At 44.1% G+C, this 27,776-nt stretch overlaps 1 long non-coding RNA gene across 1 annotated transcript; it reads left to right on the top strand.

Annotated features, from left to right (window-relative positions):
- Window positions 1-275: 275 nt before the first annotated feature.
- Window positions 276-26,952, top strand: LOC134359460 (uncharacterized). Its single transcript, XR_010021119.1, has 4 exons — window positions 276-306; window positions 2,765-2,941; window positions 16,578-16,712; window positions 26,895-26,952. It is a non-coding gene; the product is annotated as an uncharacterized LOC134359460 (long non-coding RNA).
- Window positions 26,953-27,776: the final 824 nt, after the last annotated feature.

Here is a 27,776-nt window from a genome sequence, read left to right as displayed (position 1 = left end):
GGACATGTAGTCTTACGGGTTGACACACGTCAGTAATTCTGTTGTTATTATAAAATTTAGCTAGACTTCTTGTCCCTTTATTTTTAAAAAAAAAATCACATTTACTTTATACGCACGTATTGGGGAAGATGGGTGGTTTTCCAAATACCAAAGTGGCGAAGATAGGCGTTATCCAAATGAATGAGTCGATAGTGCGTATGTAATTGTGTGGTAAAGGATGACGGGAGTTGTAGTTCGGTTATTCGAACTGGCTATTAATTGAGAGAAGATAGTGAGGGCAGCAGAGAATTACGTTAAAGAGATGTGGTAAGGATATATGCTTTGGAACGATGTATTAAAATTAGCATTTAGAAAGGCCTCAGAAATAGAAACGTATTTGAACTAACGAGGAAAGTAGCATTGATGGATGTGATTCTGGGAGATGAGCCAAGCTCAGTGAATCAGTTTATCAGTGCAGAACATCTGAATACAATGATCATAAGTTTTAGAACAGCAATCGAAAAGGTTAACAACTACTCTGCGGTGAAAAGAATTAGACTGGAGAAGGGCCAGTTTCAATGGAAAGAGAACAGAACAGAATTGCTGAAATGTTCTCCAAACTTGGCACACAAAGCTTCAGTTGAACAATGGGAGGCCTTTAAAATTGAGATGGTTTAACAATAGTCTAGATCTTTTCTCCTCAGCTTCATCTTCCCCCATACTTTCTGTCACTCTTCAATTCTCAGAGCTGTAGAAGATCTTTGTTTTGCCACAAACCCCTCTGTATATTTAAAAATTCCTCAAGATAAACTTCTTTCACCTCAGATAAAACATTTTTTCAGCAGTCTGAGAGGGCTCTTCCCTCTTTGATTGCCTGGTCCAATCTTTCATCTCCAGCAGTGCCCACCCATTCACACAGTAATTGCATGCCATTTTAATTCTTCATCCCACTGCTGCTTTGAGCTCTTCAGGACTTAGCACACATAGAGTCATACAACATAGAAATAGGTTGGTTAACCCACTGAGTCCGTGACAATCATCAAACACCCAATTACACTAACCCATTGACCATGTGCTCCATTGAGTACATTTACAAAGAGCGCTTGTCACAGGAAAATAGCATCCATCGTCAAAGAACCGTATCCAAGCCATGCTCTCTTCTTGCTACTGCCATCAGGAAGAAGGTACAGGAGCCTCAAGTCCCTCAACCATCAGGTTCTGGAACCAGAGCAGATATCTTTACTCAACCCAACGCTGACCTGATTCTACAACCTATGGATCCCCCTTAAGGACTATAGAACTTGTATTCCTGATATTTAATGCTTATTTATTTATTTTTGCATTTGCACAATTTGTTGTCTTTTGTTTGATTGTCTTTCCCTATATGTGTGGTTTTTCATTGATTCTACTGTGTTTCTTTCTATTTATCATGAATGCCTGCAAGAAATGAACCTCAGGGTTGTAAATGGTGACATATATGTACTTTGATGATAAATTTACTTTGAAATTTTAACTTTGAACACTTCCCACACTCTCATCAACTCTCCCCAGATTCTACCAACCACACTCCAGCAACGATCTACAGTGGCCAATTAACCTACCAACCCAAATACCTTTGGAATCTGAGAAGAACCCAGAGCACCTGGAAGAAGCCCATTAGGTCTCAGGAAGAATGTGCAGACTTGACTCAGGTTGCACCAGAGTTCAGGATTGAGTCCAGGTCACTGGAGTTATGAGACAGTAGCACTATGAGCACTGACATCAATAATAGGTACATCATCAGATATTTCATGTTTCCAGTATTCACCTCCTTTGCCATTTCAGGCTTCATCCATCTCTTGCTATTAAATTCCAGTGGACATTTTGTCCTTCGGCATCCTCTTTCAGCCAGCACCACCACCGATATCATATTGGTAAATGAGCTTATTATTGGCCCATGTACTGAAGTGCAGTGAAAACCATGTCTTATGCCATTCTTACAGATCTATTCATTACAACAGTGAGACAGTACAGATAAAACAACAGCAGAGTGCTACAGTTACTGCAGGAAGACAATCAGGTGCAAGGACATAAAGAGACAGAACGAGGTCTTGAGTCCATCTTCTCATACGAGCGAACTGTTCAATAGTTCTCTGATGGTGAGATAGAAGCTGTCCTTGAGCCTGGTGGTGCATGCTTTCAGACTTGTGCACCTTCTGCCTGATGGGAGGAGAGAGAAGAGAGAATGTCTGGGATGAGCATATTACCACGATAGCAAGACATGTAGAGAGCCCATGAAGCACGAAGGGGAGGCTGTAACCTACAATCTGCCACAGATCTCCCCATTTGTGCTCTTGTGCTCCTTCCTTTCTCTGCAAATGAAAAGGTATTTCAGTTCTACAATAGCCTCCAACCTGATGGCATGAGCATCGATTTAAGCTTCTGGTAAACAACTTCCACCACCCACCCACCCCCATTTTTCTCTTCCCCATTTCCGCACTCTGACCTTTTACCTCTTCTCACCTGCCTATTACTTCCCCCAGGTTAGCACCTTCTAGCTGGTCCTCCTTCCCCTTCCCCCACCATTTTATTCTGGCATCTTCCCCCTTCCCTTCTAGTCCTGAAGAAGGGTCTCAGTCTGAAACGTCAACTGTCTTTTCATTTCCATAGATACTGCGTAACCTGCTGAGTTCCTCCAGTATTTTGTGTGTGTTGCATCAGCTCTGACTTTTCCTGGTTCTCGTTAAGTTCAAAGTCAATTTATTAACAAAGTATGCATGCTACCTTGAAATTCATTTTCTTGCAGATGTTCACAGTAGAACAGAGAAATATGATAGTCAATGAAAAACTACACACAAATATGGATGACAAACGGCCAATGTGCAAAAGAAGACAAATTGTGCAAATGAAAAGAAATGCTGTCAGTAAATAAGCAATCCTGAAAACATGCGTCCATAGGTTGTGGAATCAGTTCAGAACTGAGGTGAGTGAAGTTCTCCATTCTGGTTCAGGAGGCTGATGGCTGAAGGGTAATAACTGTTCTTGAACCTGGTGATGTGGGACCTAAGGCTTCTGTACCTCTTTCTCAATAGCAGCAGCAAAAAGAGACGTTGGCCTGGATGGTGAGGGGCCTTAGTGATGGACGCTGCTTTCTTGTGACAATGCTTCTTGCAGATTTTCTCAGTGGTGGGAAAGGCTTTGCCTGTGACGGATTGGGCTGTGTCCACCCCGTGTTGTAGGCTTTCCTGTTCACTGGCATCGGTGTTTCCATACCAGACTGTGATGCAACCAGTCAAGATACTCTCCACTGTGCACCGGGAGAAGTTTGTCAAAGTTTTAGATGATATGCCAAATTTGTGCAAACTTCTGAGACAGGAGAGGAATGGTACTGCTTCTTTGTAGTGGCACGTGTGTGTCAGTCACAGCACAGATAATCTAATATGATAACGGCAAGGAATTTAAATCCCCAAATGAAATCTGGCACCAGGACCTCCGGTTTCTTCCTCCAGTTACCATAAACATTGACTGTTTCTCTCTCCATATCCACCTGGTCTGTTTCTTATTTTCATGTTTTTTCAATATTTATTTTCCTTTCTTTGCTCCTTTGACATCTGATCAGTCGGCTTCATTCATGATTTAGAGGCAGAGCAGTGTACATATGAAGATCCGTAGCTCAGTAGGCCAGCTTCACCACATGTACTGCCTCGATAATATTGTAAACTGAATGTAAGGCAGAAAGCCAGTTCCCCACAGTTCACAGAGCAGGAAAAGTGAATTTCCTTCTCCCATAATTACACTGAGTTTAACTCATCAGTCCCTCCCTCTATGTAGGCTTAGTGTTAGGGCAGAAGGGAAGTAAGTCACTTGGGAGGTGTATGAATATAGATGTCATGAGCTGTGAAAAATGTATATATAAAATGAATATAAAATACATGCAGGTACTTGCTTAAAGATTATAAGGGTGTGTTCTCTCTTTAGTCTAAACGGTCATTTGCCTTCCATTTGCTGATAGTGTAAAGCAAATAGATCATGAACAGTTTATGTCATTGCTTATCAGTGCTACCTTCTTGTGCTGCAAATGATCAGCGAACTGTGCTCTCATATCTAAGTAAGAAGCTTGTAGATTCGAATTGTGCTCCTGAGACTTGAGCAGAAAGCTCTCGGCTGATGTCCCAGTGAGGGTGGTCTTACCCTTCGTGAGAGATGTTAATCTTTACCTCCTTCCTCTAGCTTATGTGAAATGTCTCATGGCATGATCTTAAAGAAAAGCAAGGGAGTTAGTTGTGACAATCGGGCCATGTTTACCTCTAATTCCCTTGTTCTCCGTTATTATAAAAACATAATAAAATAAATCATACAAACAGATAATCAGGTCTTCAATATATTGCTGTGTTTCGTTCATTAGCTCAAGGATTACATTTCAAATTATTGTTAACCATAAATCAAAGTTCAGCATTCAAAGTAAATTTTATTATATCAGACATCCCACCTCTCCCGGAAGTTCCGGGAGCCCCCCCGCATATTGATAGTGGCTCCCTGATGCCCGCAAATTATGTACAATATCCCGGAAATCGATTTTTTTTGAGAGCGAGCGAAAGAGAGATCATGAGAGAGAGACAGCAAAAGAGTGCATGAGAGAGCGAGAGAGAGAGTGTGAGAGTGCAAGAGAGAGAGCGTGTGCGCAAGAGAGAGCGCCATGGCAGAGTGTTCCAAAAAAAGAAAATATAAAACGTACTTCACCCCAGAGTACACTAAAGTGTACCCCTGCCTAATAGGGGTCAAAAATAATGACAGTGTTGCTCGCTGCACTGTTTGCAACAGTGACTTTTCCCATGGTGGGTTAAGACTGTAAAAGACATGTTGAGGGGAGTTTAACAGTCATTCGTTCATTAGCATAGCTAACGTTATTTAAACCAGCTGGCTAGCTGCTTAGGAGCTACTCTATTGCAGACATCAGTGGAAAAATCCTGCTTGCATATACTCTATCTATACCCCTCATGCTGATACAGTTTTGAGGGTGCACTGTGATTTAGGTTTTCATGGAGTTACTCTTTGATAGAATTAGGCTGAAGAGGTTTCAGCAAGGAGGCACAGGTGGGATCAGTTATGATTTTATTTTTCTCTTCATCCTTAGCACTTGGCTCAGTGTAGGTAAATGGCAGTTAGGGCAGTGGAATGATCTTGCAAGACGTGGCGACTCAAGAAACCTCACAGTCTCCCTGATGACTACGTTTATGGGAAGTGCCTCCAGGTGCAGATCCTGACCAACTGGGTAAAGGAACCGGGGCTGGAGCTGGATCACCTGGGGTGCTGAGAGCATCATCGACGCTCTTTCACTGAGGTGGCCACTCCCAATATACGGGTTTCAGATAGATGTGTGACCAGCAGGAGAAGTATGTGTGGGGTTCTCCTGTGGCCTTTCCCCTCACTAAAAGGTATATCTCTTTGGATACAGTGGCTGGGGATGATCCTTTAGGGGCTAAAAGTCAGGGAAGGGTGCATCAATTTCTCCAACATCTGGTAATTCTCCCCCCTTCCCCTTCTCTCTCCTTTCATTCCCCATTCTGTCTCCCCCTCTCACCCCTTCCCCTCACCTCCCTCTGGAGCCCCTCCTCCTTCCCTTCCTCCCAAGTCCACTCTTCTCTCCTATCAGATTCCTTTTTCTTCAGCTCTTCACTTATTCCACCCATCACCTCTCAGCTTCTTTCTTCATTCCTCCTCGCTCACCCACGCACCTTCCCCCTCACCTGGTTCCACCTATCACCTGCCATCTTGTACTCCTTCCACTCCCTCTTCTCATTCAGGTTTCAGTCCCCTTCCTTTCCAGTACTGATGAAGGGTCTCAGCCCAAAATACTGAATGTTTATTCCTCACTGTAGATGTTGTTTAACCTGCTGAGTTCCTCCAGCATTTTGTGTGTGTGTTGCCTGGAAAAGGTTGCGGTCAAACAGACTGTTAGTGAATGGGACAGTCAGGAGATCCTGTGGCCATACTCGAAACGCTAGGATGTTGCGTTGCCTCCCAAGGGCCAGAGCAAATGCTATTTCTAAGCAATTGCAGAACATTCTCAAGGAGAAGAGTGAAAAGCCAGAGGTTGTTGTGCACTTTGGAACAAACAATATCAGTAGAATGAGGGATATAGTCCTGTGGAATGAGAACAGGGAGTTAGGTAAAATGTTATGAAAACCTTGAGGGTACTGTTCTCTGGATCATTCCTGGTGGCATGTGCTAACGAGGTTATAGATAGAACGACAGGCCAGACGAATGTGTGGCTGAGGAGCTAGTGCAGGGGCCGGGGAGTCAGGCTCTTGGATCTTTGGGATCTCTGCTGGCGTACACGAGGCCTGTACAGGAGGAGGAGGTCGCACTTCAACTGGAGGAGGACCAGTACCCTTGTGGGGAAATTTGCTAGTGCTACTAGGAGGGTTTAAACTGGATTGACTGAGAAGAAGCAGGTCATGGGATAAAAGAGTAACCAGCAAAAGCAATTTATGTAATTAGTATGGCCAGAGACACAGTAATTTATTTTATTCTGAGAACAGTGCCGAATAGGCCCTTTTGGCCTTTTGAGCTGTGATACCCAGCAACCCCCGATTTAACCCTAGCCTAATCACAGGACAATTTACAGTGACCTTCTGACCAGTACATCTTTGAGCTGTGGGAGGAAACCGGAGCGGCTGGGGGAAACCCACACACACACGGGGAGGGACATACAAACTTGCTTACAGAGGATACCGGAATTGAACTCTGAACTCTGAACTCCGACACCCTGAGCTGTAATAGTGTGGTGCTAACCGCTATGCTGCTACAGTGCCCCGCAGTAAAGAGAGGGAAAACTCAGTGAGGCTACAGTTATTTCAATACACAAGGCTTAACAGATAAGGAGGACAAATTCAGAGCATGGATTGGCTCTGAGGTCTGAGGTATTTTTGCCATTTGCAGAAACATCCTGAGAGAAGAGCAGGACTGGCAGATTAATGGCCTGCGATACAGATGCTACAGGAGTGATAGGGGTGCAGGAGAGCAGGGAGGGGCTGTAGCCATTTTGATAAGGAAGTGCTTAGAGCAGTGCACGTCAGGACCACTAGATTCAAAAACAGTTACTTTCCCCAAGCCATCAGGCTGATCAACTCCTCCAGCTAGTAGTGAACACAGTCGCTGTCCTACTGTGTTTTCATAAGCCATGCTGCTACCTAGCGGTTCTTCTCGCCAAGAGTCTTTTTGTCACTTCACCATCTCCTGTCTGAGTCACCTAGGTATAGATACTCCTGCACCTCGTGTTACTTTACATATATACAATCAGTCGAACATATAAACTATTCCTACACCTTTGTATATACAGTGTAGTTTCTAAGTTCACCCCCCCCCCAACAGTCATCAGGAACTTGAGCAGGTGTGTAGGAAATTGTTGTAAGAATAATAGGGTTGTATTAGTGGAAGATTTTAATTTTCGGCCCATTGCACCACTGGCGTTCGGGGCAGCAATGAAGGTCCTCCATCTCTGGAAGTGTTCACGGTTTCCTTCATCATGTCAGCAGCTTCCTCTCGGTTTTCACTACTGTCAGTCATGCAAGTCCTGGTGGAGACTCAGGAATACCGTCACACTCAGTTGTAGAAGGATTCTTCATTGCTGTTTCTGTAACTTTTTTGTTTTACCAGTCAGAGTTGTTAGCCCTGAGCTGAACCCCGGAACACAGAGAACCGGTGGGCCACTCTCAGTCTGTCCTCTACCCTTTGACCTGTCTGGCTTGGGTGACTCTACCCAGAGCCAAAGCATAAAGCCCTGACTCCAGCCAGCAGAGCACTCTGTGTCATTGTGGCACGCACGTCTCCAAACCCTGTGACAAAATTGTGGTTGTTAAGGACCTAGACAGGGTGGAATTCATGAACTATGTTGAGGAAAGTTTCAAGAGTCAACATATAGAGGGCCTTACTTGGGATGGGGCAATACTGGACCTTCTCTTAGGAAACAAGGCAGGGCAAATAACTGGAGAAGCAGTTAAGGAGCACGTTGGCTCTAGTGATCGTTGTTCTATGAGTTTTAAGGAAGTGATGGAAAAGGATAGGGCAGATGCACAGGTTAGGGCCCTAAACTGGAGCAGAGCCTATGTTGGAGGAGCAAGTAAGATTCAGCTGAGGTCACTTGGAAAGCCAGTTTGAAGGGAAATGAACAAATGCAAGTGGGAGGCTTTTAAGAGTGTGAAATCAAAAGTCCAAGGGCAAAGTTCAAAGTAAATTTTATTATCTAAGTACTTATATATTACCATATTCATCCCTGAGATTCACTTTCCTGTGGGCATACTCAACAAATCTATAGAACAGTAACTATAACAGAATCAATGAAAGATCAACCAGGATGCAGAAAACAACAAACTGGGCAAATGTAAATATAAATAAATAACAATAAATAACGAGAACATGAGACAACACGATAAAGAGTTGTTAAAGTGAGATCATTGGTTGTGGAAACATTTCAATGATGGGGCAAGTGAGTGGAGTTCAAGAGCCTGATGGTTGAGGGGTAGTAACTGTTCTTGAACCTGGTGTTCAAGAGCTTCATCCTGTGGCTCTTGCACCTTCTATCTGATGACAGCAGTGAGAAAAGAGCTTGATCTGGATGGGTGGGGATCTCTAAAATGGACGCCGCTTTCCTACGACAGCATTTCACATAGATGTACTCAATGGTACTGAGCCAAATCCACTACCTTTTGTTGGATTTTCCTGTTAGGGAGAAGATAAGTTTAGGGAACCTTGGATGATGAGAGGCATTGAGGCTCTGGTCAGGAAAAAGAAGAAGGCACACTCTGGGTTTAGAAGATCTGGGATGAGTGTATCCCTTGCTGACTATAAATAGATTGAGAATACATTTAACAGGGAGCTCAGCAGGGCAAAGAGGAGGTATCAGAAGGAGCTGGCAGGTAAGGTTAAGGAAAGTCATAAGAAGTTCTACAGCTATACTAAGAGTAAAAGGCCCCTCAGGAGTTCAGCAGGGGCTACCTCTGTCTGAAGGGTGAGACTTCACAAATACTTCTCCTTGGTGTTTACTGAGGAGAAAATCATGATTGCTTAAGAGATAAAGGAAACGAGTAGAGATTTTTGAAGGACGTTTATTTTACCAGGGAGAAAGTATTAGCAGCTTTACAGTGCATTAGAGCAGATAAATCCCCAGATGCATCTTTGGACCTTGTGGGAGCCTGGAGAAGAAATTGCGAAGGCCCTTGCAGAGATACTTGCTTCATCATTAGGCATTTCCCAAAAAATGGAAGGTGGTTAATGTAATTTCATTGTTTAAAAAGAGTAGCAAGGATAAGCCAGGGAATTACAGGCCAATCAGCCGACATCAGTGATGGGGAAGTTACCAGAGAGAATTCTGAGGGACAGGATATACCAGCATTTGGATAGACAGCGTCTGATTATGAGGAGCCAGTGTGACTTTGTGTGTGGAAAGTCATGTTTGATTAATCCTTTAGAGCTTTTTGAAGAAGTAGCCAAAAGGGTGGATAAGGCTAGGGCAGTGGGTGATGTCTGTGTGGATTTTAGCAAGGCCCCCAACTGGTCCCAGTAGGCAGGCTGGTCTGGAAGGTTAGTTCCTATAGAATCCGGGAAGAGCTAGTTAGGTAGATTCAAAACTGTTTGGATATAGGAAGCAGAGGGTGGTGGTTGAAAGTTGTGGAGGCCAGCGATCTGTGGTGTGCCATAGGGCTTGATATTGGGACCCTTGTTATTCATTATTTAAACAAACAATTTGGATGCAAATGCACAAGGCTTGATCAGTAAGTTTGCTGATTGCATGGGGACCTCAATCACTTAGGAAAGTGGGCCGAGGAGGATTTCAATACAGATAAGCATGAAATGATGCATTTTGGAAAGTCAAACCAGCAGAAGACTTGGCAATGAATGGTAGGGCCTTGCCAGTCCTCCAAGAGGACCACAACCTTGTCATGGTTTGGAGGCCTGCGTGCCTCAATGACCCGGAGAGCTCTGCTGGCTGGAGTCTGGGCTTTATGCTTTGGCTCTTGGTAGGGTCACCCATGCCAAACAGGTCAAAGGGTAGAGACAGGACCAAGAGTGGTCCACTGGTCCTCCCAAGTTCAGGGGTTCAACTCAGGGCTGACAACCCTGACTGGTAAAACAAAATTACTATGGAAACAGTAATGAGGAAAATTTCTTCATGTGAGTGACCAAGGACAGGCAGAGAGAGAGGACCTTCACTGCTGCCCTGACTGCCAGCGGCGTAATGGGCAGTAAATAAGTGACCTTGCCAGGAACTCTCAGGTGCTGAGAGATGAATAAATTTAAAAAGTTCAAATTTCAAACTGATTCCTTAACTCTCATTGAGGCCACTGTAGTCATGCTCTCTTCTATGTATCACACGTAGAATTGTAGATCAGGACTGCATAAAGAATGCCATTTGATATTTTTCAATTCAATCAGGTACTCATTTTTGTTGCTTTTTAAAAAAATCTAACCACCTTAAACCTCTAAAGAAAATTGAACCCATAGCCCTTTCAGATCACTAATTCAAGGCTTACCTTATCCTATCCTTTACTTTGTTCCATATTCAGTGCTGATGAGCACCAGGGGTTGTGAATCTTTGCATTAATAACTGAACGAAAATAAAATTCTCAGCACGCCTGAGCGACTTTTAATTCAGCAATGCAACATCATTTAAGCATTAAATAAGAGGAGGGGAAATGAGGTTTTGATAAAAGGAGAAAATCCCATGAATTGATTTCAGAACTGGGGAGTGAAACAGAACTTTGGGATGAGTGCATGGAAGCATCGATAGTTAGAGTCTTCTCTCTGCCAGGGTCCAACGTGAATGGGTCCTGGCAGAGACAATGGAAGATTGTGCCGAATGAGCCCTGAAGAAAGATTCAGTTAAACCGTTAACTGAGAGATAAACAAGATGTGTGATCAATATTTCATGAAATGAGGGAGAAGCTGCAGGTCAAATAAAATACTACACGTGGAAGAAATCTGAATTTAAACCAGAAAATGGCAGTAGTATTCAGCAGATCAAGCTGGTAGAGAAAGCAAGGTGTTTTTGATGTACACAGATCATCCCAAGGTGTTTCTAGCTAATGATCTACTTCCTGAAGTGCCGTCATATGGCAGCACAGTAGCCAATATGGCACAGAGGAAGGTATCAAAACAGCAGCGTGATTGGGATTAGATCATCTGTATGAGGGAGGAAAGCAGGGTAAATGATTCAGAATAATTATTTTTCTGTGGAAGTGGATATTTGGTGGGTGATAAATTAATACCTTATCCCATCTGATATTTACCTGTTGATAGGGGATTGCAGTCAGCTTATGTTCACTGCAAATGATTGAGGTTCTTTTTGTTTACCAACTAATGCAGAAGGGCCTTGAGTAACATGCAGAAAGAGAAGTTTAACACCTCCTCAATTTTCTGAGAATTACAATTATTTCTGCAATTAAGTTTCACAATACTTTCTAGTTCTCAGCTATTATATTGCCATATTTACTGCAAAAATATATTTAGTGACCACTTTATTTGGTACCTTCTATACCCAATCATCTGCCTGTACTATAGCAGTTGTCATTTGAGGTCTTAGCTCATCCACCTTCTCTGTCATAAGTTCAGTTACTGAACCTGCCGGATCTGCCGTTGGCCTTTGCTCGTATCCTGAGCAGGAACCCTTGCAGGTGCTACTGTTCCGGGTCAGAGAAATGGCGATTTCTTTAGTTCGCCCAACAGTAGGCAATAGCAAACCACCGGTGCTAGATACTAGGTTTCCTAGAATCTATTTACTGAGAAAACCATGGTCAAACTCACAAAATGTATCACACAACAACAGCGTCAAGAGGATCTTCAAGACAACTCCGAAGATGCTTCGCTCAGTAGGGTTGATTCTGGCCAGCAGGGGATCCCCGACCGTCATCAAGCTACTGCTCTTAAAATTCAAGTAACACAAAAGAAAATTATTGCCACTTGGGATCTAAGAACCCTATATCAAGCAGGAAGATTGGACAATGTGATAAATGAAAGACTAAAGATTAACATCATGGGAATTAGTGAAGTTCATTGGACAGGTGTTGGAACATGTCAGATTAGAAATAAAACATTAATTTATTCTTGTGGAACATCCCATGCTAATGGAGTAGGAATTCTTGGGGAAAGAAATGAACAAGGTGAGAAATGGGTAGAATGGTGCAAGATGTATAATCGGGTCATTATGAATACCTACTCCTCATGACTGTGTTGGTTTCCTTTGGGTGTTCTGGTGTCCTCCCACTGTCCAAAGATGTACCAGTCGGTAGGTCAGTTGGTCCCGTGATTAGGGTGGGATTAAATCGGGAGATTTAACGCTGGGCAGTTGGTCATTGTAGTTTGTCCCGTGATTAGGGTGGGATTAAATCGGGGGATTTAACGCTGGGCAGTTGGTCATTGTAAATTGTCCCGTGATTAGGGTGGGATTAAATCGGGGGATTTAGCGCTGGGCAGTTGGTCATTGTAAATTGCCCCGTGATTAGGGTGGGATTAAATCGGGGGATTTAGCGCTGGGCAGTTGGTCATTGTAAATTGCCCCGTGATTAGGGTGGAATTAAATCGGGGGACTTAATGCTGGGCAGCATGGTTGAAGGGCTGGAAGGGCCTGTTCCATGCTGTGAAAAACAAAACAAATTTCACATGATTTCGCAGTGATAGTAAACCGGATTCTGATTCTGATCTGCATAAAAAAGGAGAAGAAAATGGCTACAATAGGTTTGATTGCAACATTTAATTCTCAACCCTAGAAATGGGAGGAGTGTTACAAAATACCACATGTTTCTTCAACGCAAACAATATCGATGATGAAAGTTGGTGCAGGTCGATCTGAATTAAAGTGCTAAGTGTCCTCATGTGGAGTTTGATGTGAAACTCTCTTAGCCCAAGAACATGTAAAAATTAAAATAAAAAAAGGTTTTGTGTTCTTGAATAAGTATATTAACCTAAGGCCAGGTGAGATTGTGAAAAGATATAAGTCTCATTCACATTGAAGAAATCCAAACAAAACTGCGACAGATTTAAAGCGAGATGCAAGTCATTCTGGCTGTCCCAAGTAACAGCAGGCACAAAGGACAAGTGGCAAAACACCGTCTTCAAACAAACTGAATGTTTTTTTGAGAAAGATTTTAAACAATGGCTGTTCCACTATTGCGTGAAACATATGCCATTTGAATGTTGGTTCGAAAAGGTAAAAACGGTCATGTATGTAGCTTAAAAGGCCACATTACTCGAGCAGCTGGGAATAAGCACAATATTGAGCAAACATAATCAAAGGAAGATGCTCAGAATTTCCAAATTATGGACCATCCTTTATCAAGAAAAGGAAGCAAAGACACATAGTAACTCAGAGGAGCTGCTCAAGATAATTTATAAGAAGAGGTTAATTAACGAAGATGTCCTGATGAAGGGTCTCAGCCAGAAACACCGACTGTCTCTTCATTTCTATAGATACTGCCTGACCTGCTGAGTTACTCCAGCTTTTTGTGTGTGTTGCTCTGGATTTCCAGCATCTGCAAAATCTCTTGTGTTTCCAGCCAAGGCAGAACCACTAACAGTGTCATGAAGATGAATGGCAGGGATGTGACGTTATACTGAGAATGCAGAGTTATACTGATGAACCAGACGGAGCAGACAACACAACTGAATTTAAAAATGCATGTGGCTGTCCGAAAACTTGTACTGGTGAAACTATTGAAGAAATTGGAGTTGCTTACATGATAATGAAGTACACAAGACAGATTAAAGAATCATAACTGTGAGATATTGCAGGCTCCAGATCGAATCTGTTGGAAAGAGGCTCACTGAAAGTAATTCCCCTGGATGGAGGAGTCTACATCACTTTAAACTGATGAGGCTAGATCATCACAGAATGTATTAGAGACACATGAAGCAACTACTGGACACTTTGAAGAACTTGCTCCTAGTATGTAGATGGTGATGGAATCTGGGGAGATTTGATGCATGTGTGAGGAAAATATAATGGGCCTAGCATAGGTCTCCCCAGATCACATGGGCGGGATGACACTCCCCAGATCACTATCTACCACACACGGGGGGGGGGGGGAACGCTCCCCAGATCACTATCTACCACACCCGGGGGGGGGGTGACACTCCCCAAATCACTATCTACCACGCACGGAGGGAGGGGGTGACACTCCCCAGATCACTATCTACCACACCCGGGGGACGGGGGGGTGACACTCCCCAGATCACTATCTACCACACACGGGGGGAGGGGGTGACACTCCCCAGATCACTATCTACCACACCCGAGGGGGGGGTGACACTCCCCAGATCACTATCTACCACACCGGGGGGGGGGTGACGCTCCCCAGATCACTATCTACCACTCACGGGCGGGGAGGGGGGGACACTCCCCAGATCACTATCTACCACACCCGGGGGGGCGGGGAGGGTCAGGACACTCCCCAGATCAGTGTCTGTTTTGAATGATAACTTGGTTAATGGAGTCGGTGGCATGAGCACTTGCAGAATCTGGAAGTAGGGGTGAACTGACTGGAAAATACAGGTCTATGTTTAAAGAAGAGTAAACAAATTTTCTTGGCAAATGAAGTATAAAAGTTGGCTGCACCCAGTTCAAGAGAAGGTAAATGCTGTTTTACATGATCTGCTCCAACTAGTGACACTAAACTGAGGCACATCTGGGATTGTGAAATTATTTAACTAATTCTTGCTAAATCCAGCAGCTGTCCTCGTTTCAATGCATCAATTACTGCAAAGAATGTGAAGTGGAGCTAGACTGGAGCTGAAGAAAAGGATTTTGTGTTTGTCATGTGTCAGTAAATTACTTAACCAGCAAAAGGTTAGACTTAACGTGTAACTAATGACCGTACGGTGTGGTCCCATGGGGATGGGAAACTATTCTTGAAAAGCTGATACAGTTTGTCCTGGATGCTGACAGAAACGGGAAAAATAGTTCTCTCAGCTGGTTCAAGTTCTCAGTAAGGGTTGTGTCTGTGATGTGTTTTTAGTAGGCTTCAATAAAATAAATTTCTTAAAGGACATAACTCAGGCCTTTGTTTCATAACCTGCGTATTGAAGGCAATCCCACAGTATAAGTGCCCCACTCAGGCCTACTCTCATCCTCCCAACTTGACATTAAGAGGTTTATTTCTTCTTCTCCAAAAGATCCTTGGGGTGGGGGCAAAGCTTTGCCCAGCCCTGCTTTTTTTCTTCATGTTACCTCACCTTGACGTGCAGACCTGGATTGGCCTACGTGTGACTTCACCCCTACTTTAACGTCGATCGCTGAGGAAATATCCAACAGATCACAATTTAATGCATGGTTTCTATTTTAGCAATTGTTAACACATTTAAACAGTTTTAAGGAGTCAAAAAAGGTTTTCTTTTTGTTAAATCATTAAGCATGCTAAAACCTAAAGAGTGTGATGGATTTCCATAGGCACTTGACTCATTATTCTCTAATTAAACTGCCTTGCTTGGGAATTGAGTGTCTATTTCAAAATCTTCCTGCAGCTCTCCACGACCCAGGCGCCAGCTTAGAATCAACGGTTCGGCATGAAATTTACATTTAGCTCCAGTGTTTACGAGGATTAATTGAAAAAACACAGCTGACCTTCACTCATCCCCAGAGCACGTTGTGTTTACGATGTAAAAGCAAACCATAAAGAAGATAAGAACAGCAGTAGGTGTGTGATTTGGGTATGAGGTCTAGTGTTTGAGAAGTGAGACATAGACCATCTTATCAACATTCAGGCGACTTTGTGAATTGAGAACCTGATCTTGATAATGCTAAATAATTGTTGTTGGTAGAAGGCTCAAATGCTGTAAGCAAACAACTGGCCTTCCAATATCTCAAAGGGCTATTGTTTTGTCACGTTCTTGTACCATGCAGTTTTTCTCTGTTCCATGAACAGACAAATGTCAGCATTGGATGAGCAAAAGGTTTTCCAATTTTAGGCAGAATTTGGATTTATCTTCTGTAGAAACTGACTGTCCTGTGTTTCTCCTTGGTTCACTCCCTCCGATTGCAAAAGCAGAGGAAAGTCGTAATGAAGGGTCTTGGCCAGAAATATCGACTGTTTACTCTTTTCCATAGATGCTGCCTGGCCTACTGAGTTCCTCCAGCATTTTGTGTGTGTTGCTTAGATTTCCAGCATCTGCAGATTTTCTCTTGTTTGTGATTGGAATCACAAGTCATTGAGTCTAAGTACAAAGAGGTCCGAGGATGTGTTAAGCAACATGAAATGAGGAATATTTTGACCAAGTGAGGAGAGCCTCACTTTTGGAGGGTGGGACAGTGGAATTTTGGGTGCTTCGTGAAATGGTTCCTTCATGTTGCATGACTACTTTATGCAAGACTAGTTACACTGGGTTTGATAGGTCTTTGGACAAGCACTAACGGTGATGGAAATAAACAATCTTTATTATGACTGCAATGGAAAATATGGAATTAATAAAACTGAATTATGATCAATTGGGCAGCTATATTGTTTATATCCAGTCTCTGATAAATAGTACACACTGAGCAGGCTGGACCAATTGCCTTCAAAGTTCAAAGCAAATTTATTATCTAAGTACATATATGTCACCAGATACTACCCCGATTCATTTTCTTGCAGGCATTCACCATGGAACAAAGAAATACAATACAATAGAATCAAAAACCACGCACAAGGACTGACAAGCAACCAATGTGCAAAAGAAGACAACCTGTGTAAATACAAAATAAGTAAAGAAATTAAAAAAGGGGAAAGGTAAATAAATAAGTAATACTGAAAGCATGAATTGTAGTGTCCTTGTTCAGTGATCAGTTCAGTGTTGAGGTGAGGGAAGTTATCCCTGCTAGTTCAGGAGCCTGTTGGTTGAAGGGTGTTAACTGTTCCTCAACCTGGTGACATGTTGTATAATCATCATGGACTGAATTAATTTCCTTACAGCAAAGAGCAGAGAGGCTGTGCATTATTCTAGGATGGACAGTGAAATGGAGTTGTATTCACAGCTCAGCTCAGAGACTGTGAATCAGACATCCCACCTCTCCCGGAAGTTCCGGGAGTCTCCAGCATGTTAATAGTGGCTCCCTGATGCCCGCAAATTATATACAATATCACGGAAATCAATTTTTTTGAGAGCGAGCGAGAGAAAGCAAGACCCAGCATCTGCAGATTATTTTGTGTTTGAGAGAAAGAAAGAAAGAGCGCGAGAGCGACCGCGTGAGAGAGCAGGAGCAAGCAAGCGAGAACGCGCGAGAGAGAAAGCAAGCAAGAGCGCTTGAGAGCGCGCGAGTGACCACGAAAGAGAGAGAGCATGAGCGAGAGCACGCCATGGCAGAGTGTTCCAAAAAAATATATAAAACGTACGTCACCCCAGACTACACTCAGGATTGAGTTCTGCAACAGTTCTGCAACACCCAATAATTTTCATACCTACCTAGGAATATATCTTTACCTCCCCTTTCTGCAGGGATTGCTCCCTCCGCGATTCCCTTGTCCATTCACCTCCTCCACCCTAATCTCCATCCGGGCACTTATCCCTGCAGGCAGCCCAAGTACTACACCTGCCCATACACCTCCTCCCTCACCTCCGTTCAGGGCCCTAAACAGACCCTCTGGGTGAAGCAACACTTCACCTGCAATTCTGCTGCGGTCGTCTGTTGTGTAGATGAGCAGAAGTGGAAGGGATGTTTCCCATGGTGGGGGAGTCTAGGACAAGAGGGCAGAGCCTCAGGATAGACGGGCACCCTTTCAAAAAAGAGATGCGGAGAAATTTCTTTGTTGCCACATGCAGCTGTGGAGAACATAACATAGAACATAGAACAGTACAGCACAGTACAGGCCCTTCGGCCCACAATGTTGTACCCACCCTTAAACCCTGCCTCCCGTATAACCCCCCACCTTAAATTCCTCCATATACCTGTCTACTAGTCTCTTAAACTTCACTAGTGTATCTGTCTCCACCGCTGACTCAGGCAGTGCATTCCACACACCAACCACTCTCTGAGTAAAAAACCTTCCTCTAATATCCCCCTTGAACTTCCCACCTCTTACCTTAAAGCCATGTCCTCTTGTATTGAGCAGTGGTGCCCCGGGGAAGAGGCGCTGGCTATCCACTCTATCTATTCCTCTTATTATCTTGTACACCTCTATCATGTCTCCTCTCATCCTCCTTCTCTCCAAAGAGTAAAGCCCTAGCTCCCTTAATCTCTGATCATAATGCATACTCTCTAAACCAGGCAGCATCCTTGTAAATCTCCTCTGTACCCTTTCCAATGTTTCCACATCCTTCCTATAGTGAGGTGACCAGAACTGGACACAGTACTCCAGTGTGGCCTAACCAGAGTTTTATAGAGCTGCATCATTACATCACCACTCTTAAACTCTATCCCTCGACTTATGAAAGCTAACACCCCATAAGCTTTCTTAACTACCCTATCCACCTGTGATGCAACTTTCAGGGATCTGTGGACATGTACCCCCAGATCCCTCTGCTCCTCCACACTACCAAATATCCTGCCATTTACTTTGTACTCTGCCTTGGAGTTTGTCCTCACACTTCCCCAGGTTGAACTCCATCTGCCACTTCTCAGCCCACTTCTGCATCCTATCAATGTCTCTCTGCAACCTTCAAGAATCCTCTGCACTATCCACAACACCACCAACCTTTGTGTCATCTGCAAACTTGCCAACCCACCCTTCTACCCCCACATCCAAGTCGTTAATAAAAATCACGAAAAGTAGAGGTCCCAGAACCGATCCTTGTGGGACACCACTAATCACAACGCTCCAATCCGAACGTACTCCCTCCACCACGACCCACTGCTTTCTGCAGGCAAGCCAGTTCTGAATACACCTGGCCAAACCTCCCTGGATCCTATGCTGTCTGACCTTCTGAATAAGCCTACCATGTGGAACCTTGTCAAATGGCTTACTAAAATCCATGTAGATCACATCCACTGCACTACCTTCGTCTGTATTAGATTATGAGGACACTCCATCCTCGTTTATTGCCATTTAGAAATGCATACATTAAAAAATGATACAATGTTCCTCCGGTATGATATCAAGGAAACACAAGACAGACCAAGACTAAAACTGACAAAAACCACATAATTATAACATATAGTTACAACAGTGCAAAGCAATACCGTAATTTGATAAGAGCAGACCACGGGCACGGTAAAAAAAAATCTCAAAGTCCAGATAGCCCCAACATCTCATACAGAAGGTAGAAGGAAGAAACTCTCCCTGCCATGAGCTTGCAGCGCCGCAAACTTGCCGATGCAGCATCCTGGAAGCACCCGACCACAGTCCGACTCTGAGTCGTCCGAAAACTTCGAGCCTCTGACCAGCCCTCTGACACCGAGCTCCGAGCACCATCTCTGCCGAGTGCTTCAACCTCAGCCCCGGCCGCCAGGAAGCAGGCAAAGCCGAGGATTCGGGGCCTTCCCCTCTAGAGATTCTGGATCACACAGTAGCAGCGGCAGTGAAGCAGGCATTTCAGAAGTTTCTCCAGATGTTCCTCCGTGCTGTCACGTCTGCCACTATCAAATCAGAATTGTGCACGGCCTCCTACTTGACAGATAACAGATATTCATCACTGGAGAGGCCACACGCGCTGCGTTGCATTGCCATTTTCTCCTCCTATATGCCTGGTCACCTCCTCAAAGAACTCTGTCAGGCTTGTTAGAGATGGCCTGCCCTTCACAAAGCCATGCTGACTGTCCCTGATCAAACCATGATTCTCTAAATGCCCTTAGATCCTATCTCTAAGAATCTTTTCCAACAGCTTTCCCACCGCAGACGTAAGGCTCACTGGACTATAATTACCTGGACTATCCCTACTACCTTTTTTGAACAAAGGGACAACATTCGCCTCCCTCCAATCCTCCGGTACCATTCCCGTGGACAACGAGGACATAAAGATCCGAGCCAAAGGCTCAGCAATCTCTTCCCTCACCTCGTGCAGCAGCCTGGGGAATATTCCGTCAGGCCCCGGGGACTTATCCATCCTAATGTATTTTAACAACTCCAACACCTCCTCTCCCTTAATATCAACATGCTCCAGAACAGCAACCTCACTCGTATTGTCCTCACTATCATCAAGTTCCCTCTCATTGGTGAATACCGAAGAGAAGTATTCATTGAGGATCTCGCTCACTTCCACAGCCTCCAGGCACATCTTCCCACCTTTATCTCTAATCGGTCCTACCTTCACTCCTGTCATCTTTTTGTTCTTCACATAATTGAAGAATGCCTTGGGGTTTTCCTTTACCCTATTCGCCAAGGCCTTCTCATGCCCCCTTCTTGCTCTTCTCAGTCCCTTCTTAAGCTCATTTCTTGCTACCCTATATTCCTCAATAGACCCATCTGATCCTTGCTTCCTAAACCTCATGTATGCTGCCTTCTTCCACCTGACTAGATTTTCCACCTCACTTGTCACTCATGGTTCCTTCACCCTACCATTCTTTATCTTCCTCACCGGGACAAATTTATCCCTAACATCCCGCAAGAGATCTCTAAACATCGACCACATGTCCATAGTACATTTCCCTGCAAAAACATCATCCCAATTCACACCTGCAAGTTCTAGCCTTATCGCCTCATAATTTGCCCTTCCCCAATTAAAAATTTTCCTGTCCTCTCTGATTCTGTCCTTTTCCATGATAATGCTAAAGGCCAGGGAGCGGTGGTCACTGTCCCCCAGATGCTCACCCACTCAGCAATGTAGAGGAGGCCGGGTCATTGAGTGTAGAGAGATTGATAGATTCTTGATTGGACGTGGCATCAAAGGTCACAGGGAGAAGGCGGGGAACTGGGGTTGAGGAGGAGATTTTAAAAAAAAGGATCAGCCAATAGACAATAGGTGCAGGAGTAGGCCATTCGGCCCTTTGAGCCAGCACCGCCATTCACTGTGATCATGGCTGATCATCCACAATCAGTATTCAGTTCCTGTCTTATTCCCATAACCTTTGATTCCACTGTCTTTAAGAGCTCTATCCATCTCTTTCTTGAAAGCATCCGGAGCCTTGGCCTCCACAGCCTTCTGGGGCAGAGCATTCCATATATTCACCACTCTCTGGGTGAAAAAGTTTTTCCTCAACTCCGTTCTAAATGGCCTACCCCTTATTCTTAAACTGTGGCCTCTGGTTCTGGACTCACCCATCAGTGGGAACATGCTTCCTGCCTGCAGCATGTCCAATCCTTTAATAATCTTATATGTTTCAATCAGATCCCCTCTCATCCTTCTAAGTTCCAGAGTATACAAGCCCAGTCGCTCCAATCTTTCAACATATGACAGTCCCGCCATTCCGGGAATTAACCTTGTGAACCTACGCTGCACTCCCTCAATAGCAAGAATGTCCTTCCTCAAATTTGGAGACTAAAACTGCACACAGTACTCCAGGTGTGGTCTCACCAGGGCCCTGTACAGCTGTAGAAGGACCTCTTTCCTCTTATACTCAAAGCCTGCTGTACTTGCAAGCTTGCTTTCAGTGACTGATGTACAAGAACACCTAGATCTCATTGTACTTCCCCTTTTCCTAACTTGACTCCATTTAGATAATAACCTGCCTTCCTGTTCTTACCACCAAAGTGGATAACCTCACATTTATCCACATTAAACTGCATCTGCCCACTCACCCAGACTGTCCAAGTCACCCTGCATTCTCATAACATCCTCCTCACATTTCACACTGCTACCCCTCTTTGAGTCATCGGCAAATTTGCTAATGTTACTTTTAATTCCCTCATCTAAATCATTAATATATATTGTAAACAGCTGCGGTCCCAGCACTGAACCCTGCGGTACCCCACTGGTCACCACCTGCCATTCTGAAAGGGACCCATTAATCGCTACTCTTTGTTTTCTGTTAGCCAGCCAATTTTCAATCCATGTCAGTACTCTGCCCCCAATACCATGTGCCCTAATTTTGCCCACTAATCTCCTATGTGGGACCTTATCAAAGGCATTCTGAAAGTCCGGGTACACTACATCCACTGGCTCTCCCTTGTCCATTTTCATAGTTACATCCTCAAAAAATTCCGGAAGATTAGTCAAGCACGATTTCCCCTTCGTAAATCCATGCTGACATGGACTGATCCTGTTACTGCTATCCAGACTGACTGGCGGAGCGGACTTGATGAGCCAGATGGCCTAATTCTGCTCCTATGTCTTATGGTCTTATGGTGTCTGGCGTTCCTGATGCGGCATCCTCTACATTGCTGAGACCCAGCATAAACTGGGGGACTGCTTTGTTGAGCACCTCTGTCCCAACCACCAAAAGCAGAACTTCCTGGTAGCCAAGCATTTTAATTCCAATTCCCATTCCTGTTCCGATGTGTCGGTCCACGGCCTCCTCTTGTACCAGGAAGAGGCCACTCTCAGGGTGGAGAACTGACACCTTTCATTCCGACTGTGTACACTCCAACCTGATGGCATGAATATCGATTTCTCCTTCCGGTAAACAAATTCCACTCCCTTCCTCTATTCCCCAATCTGACCTTTCCGCCTATTACATCCCCCTGGGTCCCCTCCTCCTTCCCTTTCATTTATGGTCCACTCTCCTCTCCTATCAGATTCTTTGTTCTCCAGCCCTTGACCTTTCCCACCCACCTGGCTTCACCTATCACCTTCCAGCCAGCCTCCTTCTCCTCCCCCCACCCTTTTATTTTGGCATCTTCCCCCTTCCTTTCCAGTTCTGATTAAGTGTCTCAGCCCAAAAGGTTGACTGTTTATGCGTTTCAATAGATGCTGCCTGACCTGTTGAGTTCCTCCAGCATGTTGTGTTTATTCCATAAGCTTTGTGTTGCAGTATTGGTCTCCTTATTTTAGAAAGGATATATTGACATTGGAGACGGTTCGGAGAAGATTCACGAGAAAGATTTCAGGAATGAAAGGGTTAACATATGAGGAACATCTGGCATCTCTTGGGCTGTATTCCCTGGAGTTCAGGAGAACAAGGGAGGATCTCATAGAAACATTCCCAATGTTAAAATCCCTGAACAGATTAGATATGGCAAAGTTATTTCCCATGGTAGGGTAGTCTAGGACAAAAGGTCACGACTTCAGGATTGAAGGACGTCCATTTGGAACAGAGATGCAGAGAAATTACCTTACTCAGGGGGTGGTAAATCTGTGGAATTTGTTGCCACGAGCGGCTGTGGAGGCCATGTCATTGGGTGTATTTAAGGCAGAGATAGGTAGGTTCTTGATTAGCCGGGGCATCAAAGGGTTTGGGGTGAAAGCAGGGGAGTTTTGATGACTGGAAGGATGGATCAGCCCATGATTGAATGGCAGAGCAGACTCGATGGGCCAAATGGCCTACTTCTGCTCCTATACCTTATGGTCATAACTTTTATCCAAATCGTGTGGATTTGCTTTATCTTCTTCACAGGCGGCCCTTCGGATTTGAGGATGACTTGTGAGGAGTGGAAGGTGCAGGTGCGAGTCTTCCTTTTAACATGGGCTGGTTGTTATGCACCAGTAACACATGGATTCAACAAGATGAGATCCTGGCCCAGTGGCAAGGAGGTTCAAGATGATTTGGGATCAGAGGCTCTGCGAAACACGCTGGACTTAGCACCCACACATACCAAGTCAGATATCCTAGACCTATAAGCCCACTTGGACCACATCGTCAGAACTGCTCTTCTCCTTGCATTTTCCAACCACCTACAATATCCTCTCCTCAGACTCCCTACTCTATCACCTTTTTTCTAATTGCCTCAGTCAGTCTGACCCCATCCCTTGTAAATGGTGGAAAAGCCTTGGAATGCAATCAAAGCAACCCAGCCTCTGCCTTGCTCCAGAATTTGTGTGCTTATCCATTCAAGTCTGTTTAACAGTGTCTTACAAAATATCAATAGTGATGATTCATTGAACGTCAAAAGGAAGTGGTTAGACTTCATCATTATGGAAATAGTAACCGCAGTGGGGCAAAGGTGCTTCAATATCTGAGCTGCTGCAAATGGAACTTAACACTGTCATTCTCTCCGAATATTTTATTTTTAATTTATTGACATACTGCGCGGTGTAGGCCCTCCTGCACTGCCCAGCAAACGCTGATTTAAACCTAGCCTAATCAGGGAACAATTTACAATGACCAATTAACCTACTGGCCCTGACGTCTTTGGACTGTGGGAGGAAACTGCAGCAAACCCACATAGTCACGGGGAGAACAGAAGCAGGGATTGAACCCGGGTTGCTGGTACTGTAAAGCATTGTACTAACCACTATGCTACCATGCCACCTATCCGGAAATCTACCCTTCTGACAGATACTTAATCATGGTGATCGGCACACAGTAGCCCGATTAGACTTGGATGTAACATAGTCCTTCTGATGGACACCCCGGTTGCACTTCCTCTAATTACCGATAGCATCAGCACCAAATTGAGGGAGCTGAGGAAGAAGTGATATTTTTGGGTTAAACTGTCGTTTTTGCAACAGTTTTGTGATCCTACTGATACCTCACATTGTTAAGGAGCAATTATCTTCTGCATATATTTCTACCTTAACATTGTGCTTCATGCCATGGCAGGCAGTGGTTAGCACGACGCTACTAAAGCTCAGGGCGTTTCGGAGTTCAATTCCGACACAGTCTGTAACGAGTTTCTATGTTCTCCCCATGACCGGGTGAGTTTTCTCCAGGTGCTCTGCTTTCCTCCCACAGTCCAAAGTACCAGTTAGTAGGTTAATTGTCATTGTAAATTGTCCTGTGATGAGGCTAGTGTTAAACAGGTGAGCTGCTGGGCCGGAAAAGTCTGTTTCACACTGTATTTGCTAAATAAGTAAAATGAACTCAATAAAAACGCTTCATCTAACCACCATACAACTGCACACGAAGCCTCTAGAGAGCAGAATGAAGTCAAGCAAAGTCGCTTACATTTGTGATCTGGCAATAATTAGTTACAGCTTTGGGCTAAAGTCCTTCAAACAACTGCCTGGAACAGCACTGCTTTTTACATCATTGTTGCAGTTAAGTATTTATTATACATTAGGGCAAAGATTTGCAAGATTTATTATTGTCATTTCTAATATTCTCACTTTATTCCAACAAAGCCAGGCTTGGTGGCACCTGATCATTGCTTCCCGATTTAGCCCACAGTCTAAGACCTATGAGAAAATCATGCAATAATCCTTCTAAATAGCCATTCCTTACTGGGTAAACTGGCAGCAAGTTATTTGACTGGGGGCGACTTCTGTATTACAGATCAATCCAAAGATCAAGACCCTTCCAGGGTCACTGTATGATGAGAAGAATGGAATTTCTTATGCTAATCAAAAAAACATTGAGCTCAATTGTTCCGTCCTAGACTCTGCCTCTCTGTAATTTAACATTGTACTGTTGTAAATGTGCCTAACAGCGCTTTCAACACTTGGCATGGAGACTCCCTAGGTTTATAACGGTATTTACATTCCACAAAAGCCTCTGATCACCTCTATTCATCTCATCCTCCCTCCCCCATGTGCTTATCCAGATTTTCTTAAATGAATCATTTTGCACCCACACAGTAAATGTAGCCTGTACTAGGGCATGTCAAGAACAGAGTAGTCAATAGAAAGTTAGGCTGTGGGGAGACAGGGTAAGATTGAGGATTCTCACAGCAATCTGGACTATACCTATTCCTACCCTGTCACTTGAAAAAAAAAATGCCATCCCCTTCTCTCAGTTCCTCCATCTCTGCCATGTCTGCTCTCAGGATGAGGCTTTTCATTCCAGACCTGAGATGTCCTCCTTCAAAGAAGGGGGCTTCCCTTCCTCCACCATCAACGCTGTCCTCATCTGCATCTCTTCCATTCTGTGCACATCTGCCCTCACCCCATCCTCCCACCACCCCACCATGGGTAGTGTTACTCCAAAGAGCGCTATATGAGGTCATTCTTACCCTCGGCCATTAGCTCTATAATGAGTCATCCTACAGCCGGGGAAGTGATGACCCCTTCCCGTTAGACTGTTTGAGGTACCTTATTTTTTAAAATTCTTTTTTACTTCTCTTCTAATATTTGTATATCTATGCAGTTGTAATGCTACTGGGACACTGATTTCCTTCGGGATCAAAGAAGTATCTATCACCAACCACCCCACTAATCTTCACGTCCAGCACATAATTCTCCATAACTTCCACTATCTCCAACAGGATCCCACCACCCCAATCCCCTCCACTTTCCGCAAGGATCATTCTCGTGATAGCACTCACATGCCCTCTAAACCAGGCAGCATCCTGGAAAACTCTTCTACACCCTCTCAAAGCCAAATCATTCTTCCTGTGGTGGGGTGACCAGAACTGTGTGCAATCATCCAGGTGTGGCCTAATCAGCGTTTTATGAAGTTGCACCTAACCTCTTGACTTTTGAACTCAGTGCCTCAACTAATAAAAGAAAGCATGCCATAAGCCTTCTTAACAACCCTTTCAACCATGTAGCCGCTCCCAAGGAGTGGTGAAATTGGATCTCAGGATCTCTCTGCTCAGCAGCACCATTAACGGTCTTGCCGTTAACAGTGTACTGTCTCCTTGCATTTGCCCTACCACGGTGCAAAACCTCACATTTATCTAGTTAACCTCCATCTGCCGTTTCTCTGCCCATATCTGCAACTGATCAATATCGCACAAGGTCAGTATCCAACCCAGGTCTCGGTGAAGCAGCAGCACCAACTGCTGTGCAACTCAGTTTGACAGCAGCAAGGATGCTTCTATAAATTCAGGACATATGAGGAGGGCAGCAAAGGGTTCTGGTTCCTATTACTCTAGTGAGGGTTCTCTCATGACTGGGTTGTGTAACCGATCTCAACATTGAAACTATTCAGGAGGTTCAAAGGACATTGTAAAAACAGCTGATGAACTCAGGATGAACTTTTGCTGTCAATAGTCTCCAAAGGGTTTCAATTACAAATCAGTTTTCTATTTAGTTTAAAAATACTTTTAATTTATTTTTTGCAGGGAGAGGTCACGTTCAAGTTCATGCTGTGAAGTTTGCACCGGGGGAGGCAGTACAGACCACTAGGACATCGGGGTAACGAGGATTACTGGAGAACCCGTGATTGTTCTTACAGCAGCAAATAGTGAGACGGGATTTTCCAAAAACAGGCAATATTTGACCAAGTAACAAAACAGGTGGAACGGTCAGAAGCCAGGTACTGATGTAAAAAAAAACCTTGTGTTTAAAATTAAGTTGTTATGATCAGAAGTGTAGTGTGGAAATGGTGGTGAAAGTAATTTGAATAGCAATTTTCAAAAGGGAATTGGAAAAAATATTTACATGGAAACGTTTACAAGGCTACAGGGAAAGAGCCAGCAAAGGAAATAATCAGATAGTTCTTCCTGGCAGAGTTACAATGGGCTGATACACTGCAAAGTTCAATATTCAGTAACATGGTTGTGCTACTGGCAACCATATCAAATTCCTTTCTCCTCATATTTCCCTGCCTTGTTCCCTTCTAATTGGAATGTGGTTTTGATATCCTAAACTCCACCAGTCTTTTCTCCATCATTAAAACAGCATTTTTGTGACTCATATGGTGGTGGTATGGAGAGGGGAGAGGAGAGTGGGGGAGTTACTCAGCCTTTATTCCACAGTCTTGTCCATGTCAAAATGATGCTGTAATGGGATAGGATGTGGCATTAATTAGTCTGGGTTTTTTCTAAACTTAGTATTATGACTCATCTGCTTTGTCAGCTCTGATGTCACTGAATGGCAAAATGTATTCAAGGGACAGAATGATTTTGGTTCTCCATTCTTAAAATTTACCATCACACCCAGACCAAATTGTGTTTGATGTTCATGCCACATCATTTCCCTCACAAGGCAGTACAGGAACATTT

Source organism: Mobula hypostoma, chromosome 20 (assembly GCF_963921235.1).
Source record: "Mobula hypostoma chromosome 20, sMobHyp1.1, whole genome shotgun sequence".
Taxonomy (NCBI): domain Eukaryota; kingdom Metazoa; phylum Chordata; class Chondrichthyes; order Myliobatiformes; family Myliobatidae; genus Mobula; species Mobula hypostoma.
This window is presented reverse-complemented; position numbering and strand designations above follow the sequence as displayed.